Source organism: Balearica regulorum, chromosome 18 (genome assembly GCF_011004875.1).
Source record: "Balearica regulorum gibbericeps isolate bBalReg1 chromosome 18, bBalReg1.pri, whole genome shotgun sequence".
NCBI classification, from domain to species: domain Eukaryota; kingdom Metazoa; phylum Chordata; class Aves; order Gruiformes; family Gruidae; genus Balearica; species Balearica regulorum.
In genome coordinates, this window is record NC_046201.1 from 11,934,892 (window position 1) to 11,953,104 (window position 18,213).

General features: G+C 51.0%; 1 protein-coding gene across 1 annotated transcript in view; it reads left to right on the forward strand.

The window, feature by feature from the left end:
• The first annotated feature begins 12,841 nt into the window (after positions 1 to 12,841).
• PIK3R6 (phosphoinositide-3-kinase regulatory subunit 6) overlaps positions 12,842 to 18,213 on the forward strand; it is a 36,386-nt gene continuing 31,014 nt past the window's right edge. Inside the window, exon 1 of the mRNA XM_010301658.2 lies at positions 12,842 to 13,046. The gene's annotated coding sequence lies outside the window, so the exon portion shown is untranslated. The remainder of the gene's footprint in view (positions 13,047 to 18,213) is intronic.

Below are 18,213 nucleotides of genomic sequence, written 5' to 3' on the forward strand. Positions count from 1 at the left end.
CATGAGCTTGGTCCCAGAGGGCATGACATGGAGACCTGCAGCGGTTAATTGAGCTGCTTCTGTTCTGTGAGTAAAAAAAAGCAGATTTTGATGCTGTAAATCCAAAACTGGTTTCATGCTGAATTAAGGAGAAAAGAAACTAGCAGAGCCTGCGTGTGCAAGGTGAGCTCTGTGCACACCCTTCCCTTTGAGGAGGCTCCTTCACCTTTGCAGTGTTGCTTTGCAGAGAAATACGAGTTACGCCGAGAGCTGAGCACCTGGCAGTGCCAGGGGCCGTGGGCAAGGTCCAGCCCCGGGGTGCACAGCAGAGCCCTGGGATGAAGGTGACTGCTCGGGGTCAGCAGGTTTTTGCCCAGCAGCCGGGTATTGGGGCATTTCTGACTTGGAAATCTCTCGTGTGTCCTTGGGGATGCAGACTTCGCAGATGGAGCTGTTGCTACTGAAAGTACTCTGAAATATGAAATGACACTTAACTGTCTCAAGTGTCGCCTTCTCTTCCTGTGGATATTCAAGGAAAGAGGCTTAGTTGGTAGATGTGAGGGCCAATGTGTTGTAATCAAATAAATAACGTGGGAAAAGTCATTTCATCTCGGACAAGCCAAAAAAACAGAGGAGAATAACTTTGTTAATCAGCACTTTCTTATGTATAAGCTATCAATTTTTTTCACTCTGATTGATTAGAAAATACCAAAAGGTGTTTTTTAATAAAAAGAAAAGGGTCTTTTGAAGAGGCAAATGAAATTCAAAATGAAAATACTTTCTTTTCTGAATGGGAATGATAATCTGCTTTTGTTTGTTCTCAACAACAACAAAAAAAACCCCAAACCCTAAACCACAAATCCCCCTTCCCTGTTCTTTTCTTTTTAAAAAGAAAAGTGGAAGGAGGAACATGCATGCTTAAATCTGAAGCAGAAAGTAAGTATTGTTCTAAAAACATTCATGATGAAAAGTTCAGGATCAAGGCTCAAGTCTGATCCTTGAAGTGCTGCATAGCTGAGGGTTTTGTTCTTGTAAGTACAAAAGATTTAGCAAACAGCTGCTGATAAAATAAGCAAGGCCGGGTTAAGGCTAGACTATTTAACAAAACTAGTTTTGCCTCTTGTAGATAGGGTCGAATCAACTCGACGGAGCTTTTTGCAACTCTCACGGCATCAAAGCTGAGCTGGTCTGTGGCCTGTCTGCATCCGTGAAGGATGGGAAGATAGCAGGTAAGGTGTGTTTGGCGTTTCAGGCTGAGAGGCTTCCTGAATGAGATAGGTTATACCAAAAAAAATGCCTTGGGGTTTTGGTATCTGTTGGTTTATCAAGGTGGAATGGCAGTTTGAGATGGTCCCCTGCTGTGTCAGGGGTTGTCATCCCACAGCCACCTCAGCCTCAGCACAGCTGGAGTCGGACATGATCCACTGCCAGTGAGGACATGGAGATGTGGTGTGGGAACGCACTGTGAGGTGACTCCTCAACACCATCGGTGGTGGCCTTCCATCCTCTGCTCTTCTCCAATGGCGCTTTGTGTATACGTGCTCATCATGTTTACTGGTGTGATCCCCACAGCTTCTCCCCACCAGCACCACAAGGAACATCTCAGTGTGGATGCTTGCATCAGGTACCAGAGTGCCACAGGAGTTGATTGAGAGCCAAATCTGCTAACCTAGAGCCACCATGGCTCAGTGCTGGCAGGGAGCGAAGATCTTAATACAGGCAACATAATCAGGTTGCTCAGGGTCCAGCCAAGGTTTGAATAGCTTCAAGGATGGAGATATTCTAGTGCATGAGCTGGAGAACAACGTAAGTTGTTATCGTCCAGAGAAGGGGTCCTTAAGTGGCCAATCATGATCTGGTGGCTAATTAGGAATACAGAGTGAATCAGTATCAATAGGCAGGTATGAGATTGCCCCTGCTGGATCCACTATTAAAGTAGTTAAGATATTCCTCTGAAAGGTAGAAAAAGCAGGTGCCATCCTCTTTTGGCAGGTGGGGCAATAGAACCCACCTTCCATGGTCTAAGTAGGTCATCATCAGGTTGTCTGAATGGAGACGTTGCTGTGAGGCATGACGAATGCTCCCGAATAATGACACTTGTATCTTGAGGCATTTTAAGTGAGGCAAAAATACATTTGCTCCTAAATGCGGCATTTGTTTACACTGACTTTTCTTTAGTTTGTGGTCATGTTGGGGAAAAAGTTCACATGGTCTGCCAGAGGTGAGCAGAGGTCTGCCAGGATCAGGACAGCTGCCTGGAGAAAGCTGGAACCTGCGCCCAGGCTTGCTGTGCTGGGACAAAAATAGCCCGCGCATTTGTTGGGTGATGGGTACTTCACGTGGGTGCAGGGACTTGCCCGCAGGCTTGTGCAGTGCGGGACCTCTGATCCCTTCCTCGTGCTCAACTAGTTCTTTGTCAGAAGTGCAGGTGCAAACCTTCCTCTCGTATTTTTGCTTCCTGGTAGACAAACATGTAGTTTCATGGGTGGCGTTTCCAGATGGTAGTGAAAGACCAGCACATGGGAGAAGATGTGGGGTACGGAAGCCCACCAGGACCTGGGGACTGGGGTCATGGGACCTGACTTGGGCTGCTTCCAGGACATGTCTTACAAGGAGGTATTTCAAAGGTGCTCATCTGCTCTCTCAGCTGTAGCAAGAAATAGCAGAGAGCAGCCAGGCTTCCCGGCAGCTCCCAGTCCCCACAGACCATTACAGGATTAGGATTAACATGCCCAGGGTGTCTCCTCGGTTAGAGGTCACAGCCCCACAAGCACTGTCCCCTCCTTTCTGTCTGCCTGCTGCCTGTCTGTTCCCATCACTGCATCTCAAGTTACCTTCAGCTGAAGCAGAGGTACTTGAGGATAGCTCAGGTCCTGCTGGCAGCAAGCCCCGAGCTTGGCTCCCTGCCTGCGGGTTGGTGACGGGCTAACCGAGCCACGGCATGATGGCCAAATTCACCCCTCTGCTAGGGACAGCATCTGCCTGACCCAGAGGGGTTTATCAAGAGCCCCACTAATAATCCAGCACTTCCAGAAGAAAAGGGAGAAATGGAAGAAAATCCAGAGAATATCTTCTATTGCCAAACTCCCTGCCCTAGTTCCCTCTTGTGGTTGCAAGTTTCTGGGCTGGTAGATCAGGCTGTTTCCCACGTGCATGATTTAGCTGCTCTTACAGGCAGTTGTAAAGTAGAAAAGATTGGAAATTTCCCTGAATTTTGCTTAATTCTTAAAGGCTTTGACCAGTACCCATGACTGAAAAGCGCATCTGACTCTGTCTCAGGACTGACCTTTGCTCAGAACTAACAAGAGTGAAGCTGGACAAGTGAAACATTTCTGGGCTGCAGGCAGCTGTTTATCTCTCTTGGCAATACCTGCTGCTCCACTATCCTTATCTTGTGCTAATTAATGATCAATTAAAAGTTAACAAGGCTCCCTGTACCTGCATGAGGAATGGAGCTTTCCTAGAAGGGAAAATTCACCCAAGAAGAGTCACAGTGTGCTAACGATGCAAAGTTGCATAATTATCCCTATGTTCAGATGCAGCACGTGTCCTGTGGCCCGTATGCCTGTGCCAGTTGGTGCAGGCAGCTGACTGTGTGAGGAATGGGGTGGGTTTTTCTGTGCCAATCCTGAATTTGTTTTCTTCCTCTGCACCCTTGTAATTGCCTCTCCCCTCCATAGGCACCTCCCCTGCAACACCCACAGGAAGAAATGCAAAAACTAAAGGGCTGTAACCAGAGCAAACGTCCAAAAACTGAAATCCAAATCAAAGCAAGCATGAAAAGTATTTTGTGGTGTTTACCCAGCTCTAGGATAACCTAGACTTGGGTTGGACTGCATAAAACTTTCTGGACAGCAATGGGCCAGTGTAATGCAGCGTATTTAGCTGCTGTTTCCATCTGCAGAGCAGACCTCAGGCAGGGTGGCTCAACCAGTTGAACGCTCCTTGTTTTCACAAGGACTAGTCCTGCTTCTGGTTGTGTCTGGAGACTTTCTAGGAGATGCCTACGAACTGCAGGCTGAGGCGTTGCCCTTGTAATCAGAAATCTGAGGATGGATTTGTCGGGATGCCCAAGACCCTGGGTCCTCCACACTCTGGTCTACTGGGAGATCTTTGCTGATGGCAGGCTCTGTCACACCTCCCAGGAATGGGTCAGATGGTGCTGCCCCTCTGCACTGTCCGTGGGCACTGGCTGAGCGCTGACTTGCAGTAAAAAATGAGACCATGAATCATCAGTATTTTCCTCGTACCACAGCGCACGTTTTTTCCCATAGTTGATCTCTGTGTTGACTTACCGTCAACAGTGGTCCAGGTTAAACCGCTTGAGAACAGCATGCTCTTGTAAGAGGGTCCTACAAGAAAGTTCAGCCCATTGAGAGTTTTCCTGCCCAGGTACCCAGATGAATTGTAATCCTAAAATTGCTGATTAAATTTTTGCTGCTGTTTTATGGCTGGTTTCAATGGCTCACTGGGTCCAGGAAGCAATGGAGTGGCTCCAGCTGTGGTGGTGAATGCAGCACTCTGCAGCCAGTCCCTAGGAGATTGGGCAAGGTGTGAAAGAAGGGACTGAGTGCAGGCACCGTCTCATATCTCTGCATGCTCCAGACCATCATCTGAACCCCTTCCTGCTGCGGACTGGGTGACTGAGAGGCGTGTGGTTCCTCTGAGATGTGACACACTGGAACCGGCACAAACAATCTGGGTAGGGGTGAGACTGAGCAATAGCTGAGATTCCTCCTCTGTTTAACTTCACAGCCATCATGAAAGGAAATATATGCTATCTTTAGTTAGAAGCCAACCTCTTCCCATCCTAAGGAGCCATCTGTACTTTCACATGTGACTCGAGCCTGTGTGTAACCAAGACTGTTACGGTAATTGTGCCAGTCCCGTGGGCCAAAGACAGCCCCACATAGCGGCTGAGGCTTGAAGCCTTAAAAAACCGAGGGGATGCTGGTATTCATGCTGCTTTCTCTGCTTGCTTCCTGAAGGAAGAGCAGAAGAGGCATCCATCTTGATCAGAAATTGCCCAAGAAAAGACATTTTGGTGAAGAGAAATGGTGCCTGTAGCCTGGGCTGGGTGCCAGCAAGGATGGAGTCATCTGGCTTCTAACTTGTCTCTACTCTTCAGTTTACTTGAAGCCATCAGTAGAGAGCGACTTGCCTCATGCACCTGTGACAGTTTTTGCGGGACCAAGCTGAGGTGCCCCAGCACCCTTCCCATGCTGTCCTCTGCCCCTGGGATGCTCAGGACACATTACCTCTGTTGCAGTGAGTGAGTGGCCTGGTGGGCTGTGTGTTGAGGACTGGAGCCTCAACATGGAGGCTCCTTCCTCCATGACATGAAGCATGCCCAATGCAGGACGGAGGAATGGACTGAGCCTACGTTTCCCTCCATCCCTCTCTCCCCAGGTACGGCTCTCAGAGACCATGTGAATATTTAGCTGGAGCCTGGCGGTGCCTGGGTGGAGATGGGAACTCAGAGGGTGGATGCAGCCCATAACTCATTTTCTTCACTGACAGACAGAGTGGGTGTAGCTAACAGCTGTTGATCGGTGATTGTAAAACATTGGCCAAAAGGAGATTGTGTTTCTCACTTTCTATTAGAATGTGTTTACAAATAGTTTAAGATAGTGGGAGATGTTTTCTGAACTCTTCCAATATGACTAATGTGTCTAAATATGCAAGCTGTGGGACTCAGGTTTGCATGAACTGACTCGTCTATCAGTCATTTTAAAGCCTTTGAATACCCCTTGTGTGTACAACCATGCCAGGAAATACACATGAAAACAAAAAAAAATCCAGAAATCTAAGCAGCCCCTCTGCCCACAGCCTGGAGCCAGGCAAGGAAAAACCTCTAACGATGAAGGTTTTGCTCCAGCACACACTCAGCTCTCCCCCCAGGCGGGATGTGGGTCGGGGCTGCCTTAGCCCGTGGGTGCTCGTGGGCACAGACGCCTGCACCCGCTGCACCCCTGCCGCAGCCAGCCCACACGCGTGGGGGCTTGCTGCTTCCTTGCCCCACGGAAATGCCCCAGAGGAGCTGCCTCTTCTTGTCCACCAAGGCTGCTCTGCTGGGGTGTTCCCACAGCTGAGGGGAAGACGAATTTTTGGCTGCCAGCAGATGAAATTGATTGAAAAACTGGGAAAATAACTTATGAGTAAAGGTGTGATCATTACATTGCAAGGTGCTAGAAAGAGATGCTTCAGCTATTCCTCCCAAATTCTGGTTTTTTTTCTCTGGGGAATTTTTAAGCTTATTTTGTCATGATTTTTTTTTTCTCCTTTGTAGTTTTCTCCTGCATCTCTTCTTTTCCCAGCTCTCCATCCCTGGCTTTAAAAAGTCCAATGAAGTAAAATCCCTAAGGTGCTGAACTGCAGGGAAAAAAGATGCCCAAGAGTGAGGAAATTGGAAGAGAAAAAGGAAATAGTAAATCAATAAAATAGTATTTCATGTTGATGTGTTTAAAAAAAACCCTGCTTTTTTACCTAGTTGTGACGTCCCTGTTTAAGAAATGTGGAGCTGGTCTGTAAAGCAGAGACAGACCCAAAAGCGATGAGTCAAGGCCAACAAAGGGACGCCAGTGGGGAAATTCTTCATGACTACAAAAGTAAGGGAGAGTAGTTGGTATCAGAAAATGCTTTTGCTTCTTCAGGCTACAACTGTCTATATCTCTGAAAGCATCAGCAATCCCTCACCTTCACTGAGTGACACCAGTAGATCTCCCCATGGTTCACCCAAGAGGACAATATCGTTTTCCTCACCATACGCATGCAGATCCTCCCATTGTGGAGGGAAGAGAGGACATACAGCACCAGACCACCTGGCTAAGCTGCAAGCTCCTCACTGACCTGCCACCAGGAGGACACAGGTGAGGTGCTGGGATAAAAGCAGGTGACAAACAGCAAACGCAGGAGCATCTCAGAGTTAGGAAAGGCAAAGGAGGCGCTGGGCTCCAGGAGCACGCTTGCCCTGTGAGCACGTTAGCGGTGAGACATAGACAAGGAAAAGCTGGCTGAGCCCTTGCTGGAGAGGGAAAGCTGTCCATGGATGATGTTCAAAATGTTAAAGGCATGTTTGCATGAACTGGGAAGAGCCCAGCTGGGAGCTGGTGGCTTCAGTGTAACTGTCAGACACAGGGCCAGATCCCCTTATGCAAGGTAGGTGCACTCAGGAATGTTAAATGCTTTAAATCACCTGATGTGAAGAAATTCCTGCTAAGGTGCTTCAGGATTCAGCTAAGGGCTCCCTCTTGCAGTCACTTTTGGGTAGAGAAAACATGAGGTTGCAAGACTGGAGAAGGACAAGTGAAGGACCAGCTTTTAAAAACAGGGAAGGAGCTGGAGCTCTCTCAGCTTAATTCAACTTCTGGGAAAATGCCAGCGCAAAAAAAAACCCAACCCTTTTCAAGTACCTGGAAACAACAGGGAAGTGAGGGATTTATCAGAACCAAACAGGGGATTTGTCAGAACCAAACTGAGGTAAACCAATGTGGTTTTGCTCCTACAGTAGAACAATAAACCCCGAGGACGTTGAGGAGACGTCTGAGCGTGGTGGAGTTTCTGTGCTGTCTGCAAGGCAACTGGGGAAACGCAGACCTGGTGCATCTGCCACAAGCTGGGTGGGAGGCCAGCATCCATGGTCTGGGCACAGGTTCATTGCCAAGCTGGGAGGATGGAGCAAGGTGGCTGTGCAGGGCCTGTCCTGCTGCCAGGGCTTTACAGACTATTCATTAATAAGACGGGAGATGGAGCAAAGAGCATCTGAATTACCTTCACAGGTGAGGCTGAGCAGGATGGTGACTCCAGTGGAGAATTGGAGTTTAAAGTGAACTGAGCTGAGTCCAGGTTTTTTTACCTCTCTCCATAGGCTGCCATTCAACAGGGACAAGTGCCAAGATTCCCCTTGGGACAGGACTGGCAGCTACGTGGCAGGGGACAGGGAGCGGCGGTTCTGCTGGAAAAGCTGTGGGGATGCTGGGGGTCACAAGCTGGGTCTGAGCTGCTGTATCCCAACCGGGTGTCACAGGTCAGGCTGTACCAGTGTAAGAAGGAGCACCACTGCCATGAAACAGTCAGGTCCAGCCTCCTTCCTCTGCGACCTGCCAAACAATGGACAGCATGGCCTCTGAGGGGAGATGTAAGGTTTAGACCCAACTGGAGAAGGCTGATGATAGGGGATGTTGCCAGACCATCCAGGTTAGGCAGGGTGAACATGCAGGGATGGCCACGCAGAGGGAGCAGAGATGGTCTTCGTGCCTTGGGCATGCACTGGGGGCTGGTTTCTGGGTCCAGGCTTGTCCTGGGATTCTCCAAAAAAGCAAGCCTTGGGATTAAGGAACAACCTGCCCCATTCTCTGCCTTATGCAGCAGGTTGGAAGCTCAAGCAGTGTTTTGAAAGCCTGAAAAACAACTGTAGAAACAGGTTCTCCACTCAGCTTATCAGCTCAACAAGTGAAGTGGAGCAGAGTGACTGTGATTAAAAAGAGCTGTTTCCTGTTGCACGCTATCGCTGGCAGAACTGATAAGCTCAAGGATTTGATCTCATTCCAAAACTATCACCTTGGTACCCACAGGAGAGCCATAAATTCTGGGCAAAAGATCCTGGGAGGTGTGAGCAGCGGGCAGGGGAAACTTACAACCCTTGCTGTACATGCACGCAGCACTTAAGTTTTTGGACAAAAAGCAATGTCTCACCATTTCAAGCAGCTGATCTCTTCCTCGGTGCTGGCAGGTCACTGACAACCCGTGCGAGCACAGATGTGCCCAGCTCATCAGCATGGGACGGCTGCAGCACCCACCAGCGGCACCGGACCCGTTTCCTACAGGTGCCTCAAAGTTTCCTGCTCACAAGTGGGTAACCTCAACTTGCAGCGGGTTTTCCGTCGCTGCACTGCTGGGCAGTTGTGTGACACCAGGCATGTAATTGCAGCCCTGAGGATGGTGGGAGCTGGTCTCTGGACGGGATGAAAAGACAAAGCTTGCTGGTTTCTTATCAGCTGTTTGCTCATGCTTTTCTCAATAATTTTGCTTGGAATTTCAAACCTGTAATTAACCTGTAGGAGAGCAGTCACGTCTCCTGTTGCTAGTACCTGTACAGTCTTCATCAAATAAGATGATATTTTCCACCCTTGCAGGGTGGAGATGCTGCTCAGACTTGAAAAGTCCATGACATTATTATTATCTTCTGCTGCTGCTAACTCCTTATTATGGATTTTTTCCAGACCAAAAAAAAAAAAGTTGTAGATGACTTAGTTTGAAGAAATGAAAAGGGCAGGTTAAATACCATCAAACTGGCTGTTTGCTTGGCTTTCCCTCTCCCTAAATTCCCCCATCTTCTATATTTGCTAAAGCTGGAATAAAACTAGAATTGGGCTGAATTCCAGGGTGGAAAATAGAGTTGCGACATCCAAATATTGCTTGGTTTGTGACCTGTTCCCTTACAAACTGTAAGAAAATCATCCATTGACTGAAGCGTTGGGGATTTGGACATCTGCCATGAGGAGATTTCCCTCCAGGATGGTGGTTTAGAAGGAGCGGAGCTCAAACAGCATCGTTTTCTTTGCACAAATACCTTTGCTTCCCTCAGAAACTCGGTTGAGTTGCTAGGTATGCTATTAAAGCATCCACGTAATGATGGAAAATTAAAACTGGGAAAACTAAAGCATCCATGAATAGAAACCAGGGCAGGAGGTGAACAGAGCTCCCCTTCGTCAGGAACATTTGGGCATTTGTGGGATGTGGAGCAGTGGCCAACATGTGAACCAAACGTCAGCACCGTGATAGGGAGGAGAAATATCTTGACCTCCGCTGGCCCCACTTGCTGCCAGTCCTGCCATCCCCACCGGTGCTCCTTCATCCCCACCGGTGCCAGTGCCGAGCGAGGGGCTGGGAAGTGCCGGGGGCCCGGCGTGCAGCTGCAAGGTGCCGGAGCGTGACAGCCGGGAGGGACCCAGCCCCGGCCGGTGTCGGCGTGTCACGGCCCGGCGGCTGTGCAACGTGCTCCCTGGGGAGCCGCTGCTTCTGGCACGAGTTCAGGCACCGGCAGCTGTAGTATCTCGAGAGGAGAGAGGGCTGCGTGCTGTTCCCGTGGAAAAAAATCCCCTTTCTGGGCAGTAAGTTCCTCTCCAGGCTGGAAAGCCCCTCCTGAATTGGTGCTTCAGGTGAGCTCTTTCCATTTATTTTGGGAGACAGACTTCTTCCACGTGAGGGAGATTTAGATCGGTTCAAAACTGTTGTGTGTCCCGTTCCTGCACAGAAGCGTACAGACACGGGCCTTTATGGTGCTCCTGTAATACCGGTGAATCACAGAAGATGGTGTTTGCAGGGACAAAGAGCTGATTTGTACCTCGTCCATGCTGCTTGCCACACAAGAGGTTCTTTCTCTACTTTATTTTGGTTCTTTCCTACTTTATTTTCTTTTCTTCTCTTCTGACTGAAGCCCTTGTTTGAGCGGGGTCATACCTGGCTCTTCCTCTTGCCGTTGCCAGCACAGATTGGCAGAGACGTGATGTTATCTGGGGTGATTTGACAGTTCCCTGTCCTGTTCTCAGGGTGATGGTCAGCTGTGTTTTAGCATCTAATGATATCAGCCACTAACTGGCAGCTCGCAACAGAAAAACATGGAGAACCAACCCCTTCCTCCCCATTACACGTGTTACCACAAGAGTATGACCCTACAGCTGATGCCAAAATCCATCTGCCGCCATGCCTAGAGATGGCGTGTACAGAAAAAGCAGGAGGGGAAGGTCTCCAGAAGGGACTTTTAGCTAAATGAATTTTGGGTTGCAATCCTTAAGTTGATGGCAATGAGGGGGGTGCTGGGTGTGTGCTGCAGGAACTGTCCAAGGAAGCTCGCTGGCATCTGCCTTCTGTAGCTGTGCAGTGGGAGAGAGTCCAGTTCTAGTGAAAATAAGGGGGAGGGTGAAGGTTTGGGACCTGCAGTGGCCAGCTGAGAGGTAAGCAGTGAAAATGTCCAGCAGCAAGTAGGAGAGCCTGGCCTTGAAAGATGTATATGAAGCATCACCAAAGCAAAAGCTCATCCAAAAAAGGGATGCCATGTAGCTGGTGCCCCCCTTTTCCCCTCCTATTCAACTGTGTGGGGCTCATACCCCGAGTCGCGTCAGCGCATTGGCTTCACAGCTCACTTTCCTCTGGCATTTACATGGGAAACAGTATCTGTGTGGTGGTTCCTGCCTCTGGCTGGAGCTCCTGCGTGCTGGGTAACTCCTGCTGAGGAAGGGCATCCTGGGATGCACAACAGTGATGCCCAAAATGTTAGCCCAGGGCATGTTGAAGAAGCTAATTCTGATGCTAGCAGGGGCAGAGCTTTTGCAAACAGGGTCCCACACGTACCTGCCACATCCACGCTGCCCACAGGGCTGGTCTGGGGTCTGCCAGTGCCGCTGCGCTCTGCAGCGATTCTGTACCGGGGTCAGGACACACGCATGTGTCCTTCATGAATGGGAGAGAATGTGAATGAAAACAAGACAGGGGAAATGAGGATGTTATCATCTGCTGTTGTGTGCTGCTGCTGTTTCCCCAGAGCCTTCCTGCCCGCAGGACGGCTGCTCAAGGCAGCGAGCCCGTCGGGGAAGGGGATGCTGCTCAGCGCAGCAACTTGGCACCAGAGCAACTAGTGGGAATTGAATGCAAGTAACGCTGACAGCCAGCTAAACTGCCTCCTCTTGCCTTTCTCTCCCAGTCAGGAAGGAAGTAGGTTATTTTTAAGTCTGGGGCCCAGGTATGTAACTATACCTAATGCTTTTTCTGATGTAAAAGAAGATGGGAAGTGATACAGTATCAGCTGCAGTTCCCACGCTCCCTCTATAAGTACTTTCTCCCCCCAACCCGCTTACCCCAGAAAAGCTCAGCGCCTCAAGAGCTCTAGATAACGCTTGGGGTGATGAGCTGATCTAGCAGGGCCCTGGCCCTGAGCGGGGATGGCACTGGCTGTGGCCCTGTACCCACAACCCATAGGGATGAACGTTTATCTCCTGATTTGGGCTGGGTCTGCCGGGTCCACGCATCCCTCCTATGTCTCAGCCTGGACTTCTGCCAACGTGCAAACGGGTCTCAGCCCTACCTGAGTGTCAGGGCACTGACAGACACCTCAGCAGCCCTGAGCAGCCTCACCTGGGGCCCCATTTGGGCTCATCCCGGGAGCTGCACTCCTGACACTGAGTCACAAGTGGTGACAACGTGATGCCCTGCTGTGCACAGCCAGACCTGCTCCGACCAACATGCAGCCAACACCTCTGTCAATGCAGTGCCAAACTTCTCCGTGAACGTGTTCCAGAAGGGGCCGGGCATCCCTTGCCCAGGCTGCGTCCCTGTGCTGGCAGCAGGCAGGGGATGCTCTGGGCAGCTGCAGGGACAGCCCTGGCATTGAGCAAAAGCAGATGTGCATGAGATGCTCCGAGCGGGAGGCACTGGCAGAGGCACAAAATGCTGCACTTGGAATGGGGAGCTGGAAAAGTCTCTCCTTGGACAGACTCCTCCTTGTCTCTCGTAGCAACACTGTTTATTTCGAGGCGCTGGGTGTGCAGCCTCAGGCACTCTCTCTGCCTCGGCTGGGAGGCGGCAGCACCGGAGGAGAAGCCCCTGCACAGGGTAATGGGCGGCACGGCAGTGGCTGTGCCAGGGCTCACCGTGTCTGTGCCAGTACAGGCTTGTCCTAGAGCAGCCTGACCTGCACGGCTGGTTTTTGGGGATTAGCGGCAGGGCACAGCTGAGCCCTCCTTCGCCTGCTCCTGCATGTCCAGAGAGTGCCAGGCAAGCGTGACCCGCATAGGGACAGCTTTCTCCTTGAGGGACTTCTCTATGAAAGAGGAAGTTGTCTTGAAATAACTCCCTTTTTGCGCTTCCCTTTTAGCTCTGCACACTTTGAAGTGCGCTGCAGAGCCCGGCAGCTGCCCTGGTGCTCTCCCAGCACCCATCGATCTCCTCGCCTGGCAGAGCGGACCCTGCTATGACTCCTCCGGGATGCTGCTCTGTCCCCCTGCGCTGGACGGGACCTCAGGTGCACGTGTGACTTGCCAGGCTCCCTGGTGCCTGCCCTGAAGAAGCAGGTAGAGTCCTGGAGGGCGCGTTGCTCCTGGGTCTGTGCATGGGGAAATGCAGTGCTGATCCTCTGTCTTTTCTTCTCTCTGCTCTTTTCAGGGGTACCTGCTGCTCTGCTGGTCCCCAGTCCTGCGCTTTTACTGGGGAGTGCTTTCTGTCTTAGAGGTTGGCAGTGTGTGGGTGAGTGCTGCATCCCTGTGGATGAAAGACCCTGCAAAGCCCTTGAACTGGGTTGGTTTGGTTTCCTTTCTCACGGGGAATTAGGGGAGGGGGGCACTGATGGTGTTGGAGATGAGGAACGTGCTGCTTCTCTGCAGGAAGGGAATATTTGTACAAGCTTCCCCTGCTGCACCTCACCAGCGAGTGGGATCCTGGTGGGAAACATAGGGTTTGTTCTGGAGTCTGTCCCAGGGAGGAGTGTGGGGACTTTTCTGCCTGTGCCCCTGAAGCAGACATGGGTAGTTTTGGTGGTGTTACTGCTCTGGCACTCGTTCAAGGCCCCCGGCCGCTCGCTGCACACGCATCCCCTGTGCACACCCTGCAGACAGCCGGCAACTGCTTGCTGCTCAGCCCAGATGGGTGAGTGAATTACATCACTGACTTGGGGCTGTTTCAGCACTAGCTCATGTTTATTCATTTTGATCTGTGTGAAACAACTCCCAGTTGCAAGGAACGGAGTCATCTGCCCAGAGCCGCTCCTGGCTATCGCCTGCTCTTGCCCCCGCATTGCTGGGGCTCCCCAACCCCTGCTTCCAGCTCCTTGCCCCGTAGGGCAAGCAGTGCTCAGGCACCCAGCCCCGGGGGAAGGCTGTGCTCCACCTCTTGCTGCGGCCAGGGGGTGGCTGGGGTGGTGCACGCTCTGGCGCTGGCTGTTTGTGCAGTCGTGTGGCTGCCCGGCTTCCCCTCCCCTTGGCCTGGGGCCTCATCTGTCCCTTGGGGGCCCTGAGCGCTGCAGCAGTGACAGGGCAATAAACAGCGATGGCAGTGGCGATAACAGGAGTGCAGCAGCCCTGTCCAGAAAGGAAACAAAAAGAGGAGTGCTTGCAGCCCGAGCTTCAAAAACAGTGTAGAAGAGCCAACCCTGTGCAACAGGCAGGTTTTAGTCCTCCTCCCCTCCGTGCCCTGCTGAGTATTTTCTTCTACATCCTCTGGCTGCATCAGAGGCACCAAGCCTGAGCCATTGCACCATGACCGTTCACCTCCTTGGGATGCTCTTGCCCTCCCACGGGAGCTCTCTGAGTGTCTATGCAACTTAGCAGCAGTTTTTCTTTCTGTCTCTTGACTAAACCTGAACACAGAAACAAGTTATTCTGGGCTTCAAAGCTTGATTTATCACCTCTGCATATTACACAAACTTTTAGGTGTGTCCTTGTTTGGTACTTAGGTCATTGAGTGAGTATGTGGCTCCCAAGGTTTTCTCAACCAGTTTCCGAGTTCGTCTGTGGAGGGCCCAAGTCTACGAGATATTAATTCAGCGTTCACAACTTAGGGTCCCACTGAACATCTAAAGGTAGTTCCTACATCTGCCATGGAAAAAAACATGGGTCAGTCTGGTGAAACATATAGCCAGCCTCTGCTCTGTCACATGAAGCTGTTCAAACTGCATGGCTTTCTCTCAAACATTAATTTTACCTGAGGAAATAACTTGAGTCCTCAAAGCCTCAAGCTGTTCTGGCAAGACCTGGGCTTGCTGCTTGCAGCCATGAGATGCTGGGGCTGCAGCACTGGCAGTATTGGAGGGCTGCTATGAAGATCAGTGATGATGGTGTTTCTACCCCAATATAGCTCACCATATATTTTGGTTCTTTTAGTGCTGTTTCCTAAAGAGACAGAGCTATGAGACTTTGCTGTATGTTGCCTGTCCGTCATTCTGGGATAGCTCATATTCCTGGCTGGATGGCCCCAAGTCAGACAGAGAAGAAGAATTCTTGGCACTGGGTGAGATGGCACAGGGCAGCTAGCAATAGTTTTACTGGAGTTTCCTGGACCTTATGGGACAACATGTTCAGGTTGTTGTATGACAGAAACATTGCTTCCTTTTTTGCTACAAAAAAAAAATAAAAAAAAAATCTCTGCTTCATGGAAGGGCTGTGGGGGAGACAACTGGCCGCTGTTCCCCATTGCCAGGCACCAACTTGCACATCCCCATTGGAGCAGTTTGCATTTTTTCTTTTATGGTCAGATAGTTTTCTTCTGGGAGTTCTGTAAATGCTATCTCAGAGCAGTCCTGCTTATGTTGGACATGGTCTCGTTCCACTGGTGACAGGGACCTTGATGTAAAACCTGTCTGTGGCCCCTTCGGCAGAGGTTGCCCTGTGCGCCATCTCACTGGGATAAACTGAATTCCCACCTCCCCACTACCTTCTGATGCATGGGGTGGGCATGGCTGCTGTTGTGGCAGGGTCATAATGACCTTTTATCAGTCACCTTGGTATGGGTTTGTAGCCAGTTGTTGGGATGTGGGCAGCAGCAGCAGCAGCAGCAGCCTTCCCCAGCAAGCCGCGTGTGCCCAGACTCAGTGGGGATTTGACAGAGGGGAGCTCTGATTTTCACAAGCAATGAAAGCTCTTCTGCTCCAAGTGTTTGGGAAAGAGCTGACCCAAGAGGACTCTCATTTTGGTTGTGTCCAGCCTTCCTAACACGGACCACATCTCCTACCCAGATGTGAGGGCTCTCAGGAGTTGCTTTCCCAGTTGCTTTCTTGCTTTTGTGAGCTTTGCTGGTGTTAATGGATGTTCTGAAGGCAAATGCTGTGTTGGCTGAGTCACATCTTTCTATTTTGAGGTGTGACATGCCTTGAAGACAGCACCGTCCGTCAAACATGGTTTGGGCAGGAGCTCTCCAAGGGAGCTGCTGTTGTGAGTGATCTGTGCTGGGACAGGTTTTGCTTGTGAGTCTCTAGTGTGATTCTTCACTCCAGACTGGTGTAACTGGGGGGTGTTCATGGTCCTACCGAAAGCAGTAGTTTCTGTTGTTGCCCGTACCATGTAATTAAATTTCATTATTGACCTTGATCTCCTGGTGCAAGATTATATACTCGGCCCTTCCTTGCTAATCTGCTTCTGTTTGCACTCTGTATTAACCCGTCAGCAGTTGCCACGTTGTTTGTTCCCCATTGCCAGAGCAATGCCAAGAGCACACCACTAGCCTGGCCATCTGCTGACGTTGGTGGAAGGTGCTGTACACAACATGCTGGGGTCACTCTGGCTCTGGTCACCCTGCTCCTGTGACCCCCCCCGCAAGCACACAGGCAATTGCTCTGTGCCCTCCCTGCGCCCCCGTGACCTCCCCTCCGCTGTCGGGCAGATGTGGCCACCTGAGTGCAGCTTCCAGAAGAGCTGGGTGAAAGCTCCTCCGCCATGGAGGGGAACAGCACTGTGTCCCTGCACAGAGCTGGGCACTGAGACACCGTTGCATCGCCTGGGGAGAAAAGACCTAACTTATACCACCGAGGCTTCTGGATGCAGGTACACCTGTGGTGGTCCCTTATGGTATGGTCTCCAGGTTGTGCCTGTGGTCAGGCAAGGTACGTGAGTACCAGTGTGCTACCACCGGCCACACTGCCGGAGCGCTGTGAGAAACGGCAACATGACGTCGTGGCACCAGCTCAGCCGTGTTCATGAACTGCTGCCTGAGCACATCTCACCGCAGCAGTGGGAGCTGCTTGCTCCACAGCACCATATACAGAAGCCACCCTGAAACTGCTGTTTAAACCCCAAATTTCTTTGTGAGGGGTAAAGGATTTGCTGTCAACAAACATCTGCTTTCTCCCAGCTGGTGGCACAGAGCATGTCTGCAGAGCGAAGGCGTTGTACCGCTGGTGACTGTGCTGGTGAAGGTACTGTGCAAGGGAGGTATTGCTCAGGGAATGGGATTGCACGGAGCCAGGGAGCAGCTGTGCCATCCCACAGCCCCTTCCACCTCACAAAAACAGCCGACTCCCTGCCTGGCCTCTCCCAGGCTGGCCACATTTGAGATCCCGAGCTCTGCCCATTTTTATTTCCCCCTCAGGTGGACAGCACTTGCCTGGGCTGTTTGTGTGAGCAAACCTGGCAGTGGTTTTCCAAACGCACTTATTTTTTCTCTCTGATTGTTTTTTCCAAAGCTGACTCTGGGAATGGAAAGAGATGCTAAATCTAAAAAGCTGATGCTTCCGGAAAACTCATTTCTTTCCTTAGAAAGAATGAAATGTGACGTTGGTGAGGAAGTGTCCAAAGAGTCATTAGTGTCCAGGAAGCCGCTCAACTTCCACGCCAGCTTTAGCAAAGGGCTTTGGGGCTCACTCAATCGTGATGGGCAGATGAACGTCCGCTGCAGTGCGAGCTGCAAAGGTGTTTCATTAGTGAAATGGCTGTAAGAGCCATTCTCGCCTTCTCCCTCCGTGGGCATGAGTCTCCTGGCAGGGATGTGCCTTGCCAGAGCAGCCAGCAGGCAAGCGGCGTAGCAAAGTGTTGCTGGAAAGCAGAGTCTGAGCTTGAGATGCATTTCCTTGGCAGTGAGAGCCTGAGGGAGAGCATCTGGTTTCATATCAGAGCTGTCTGAAACCACAAGCCCTGCCAGGTTTTGAGCTGAAACTGAAAATCAGTCCAGAAGGGGAGCTCCAGGCTGGTCCACAGCACGCGTGGTCCCCCCACCTCTTCTGCAAGTCTCGTCCGCCCCAGCAACCTGTCCGAACGGGGCCAGAAATGAGGCAGGTGATCTTTATGAGTTTTTTGAGTTTCATAACGAAAGTTTTGCTTAGTTTTCATTTTAACTGAGACACCTTGCTCTGGGGCGGCTGATGCAAGGTGAGATGGAGCCAGACCCTGCCCCCGGTGTTTATCCTTGGCCATGGTTCAGGTCCTCAGGGGAGCCTGGAGCTGCTGTTACCTGGACAGTAAGGAGGGCTGGAGGCTGGAAAGCTGCATTTGTTCCTCCTTCCTACCTGAGCTGTGCAGCTGGGCTGGAGGTCAGGATCACGGCCAAAACCAGCAGCTGCTCCACTGGCAGATGGACATGGTTTAAGAGGAGGGTGCAAACAGGATGTCAAACCTGCCTGTGATGGATTCTCCTGGATGATTTTGCTGCAGCATCAGTTTGTCCTGGTGTAAGCAATGACGCTGGGTCCGGAGGAGCAATTGCACAGCACTGCGGGAGCTGTCGGCTGCAGTTTTGAGCAGCCCAGAGGATGCAATG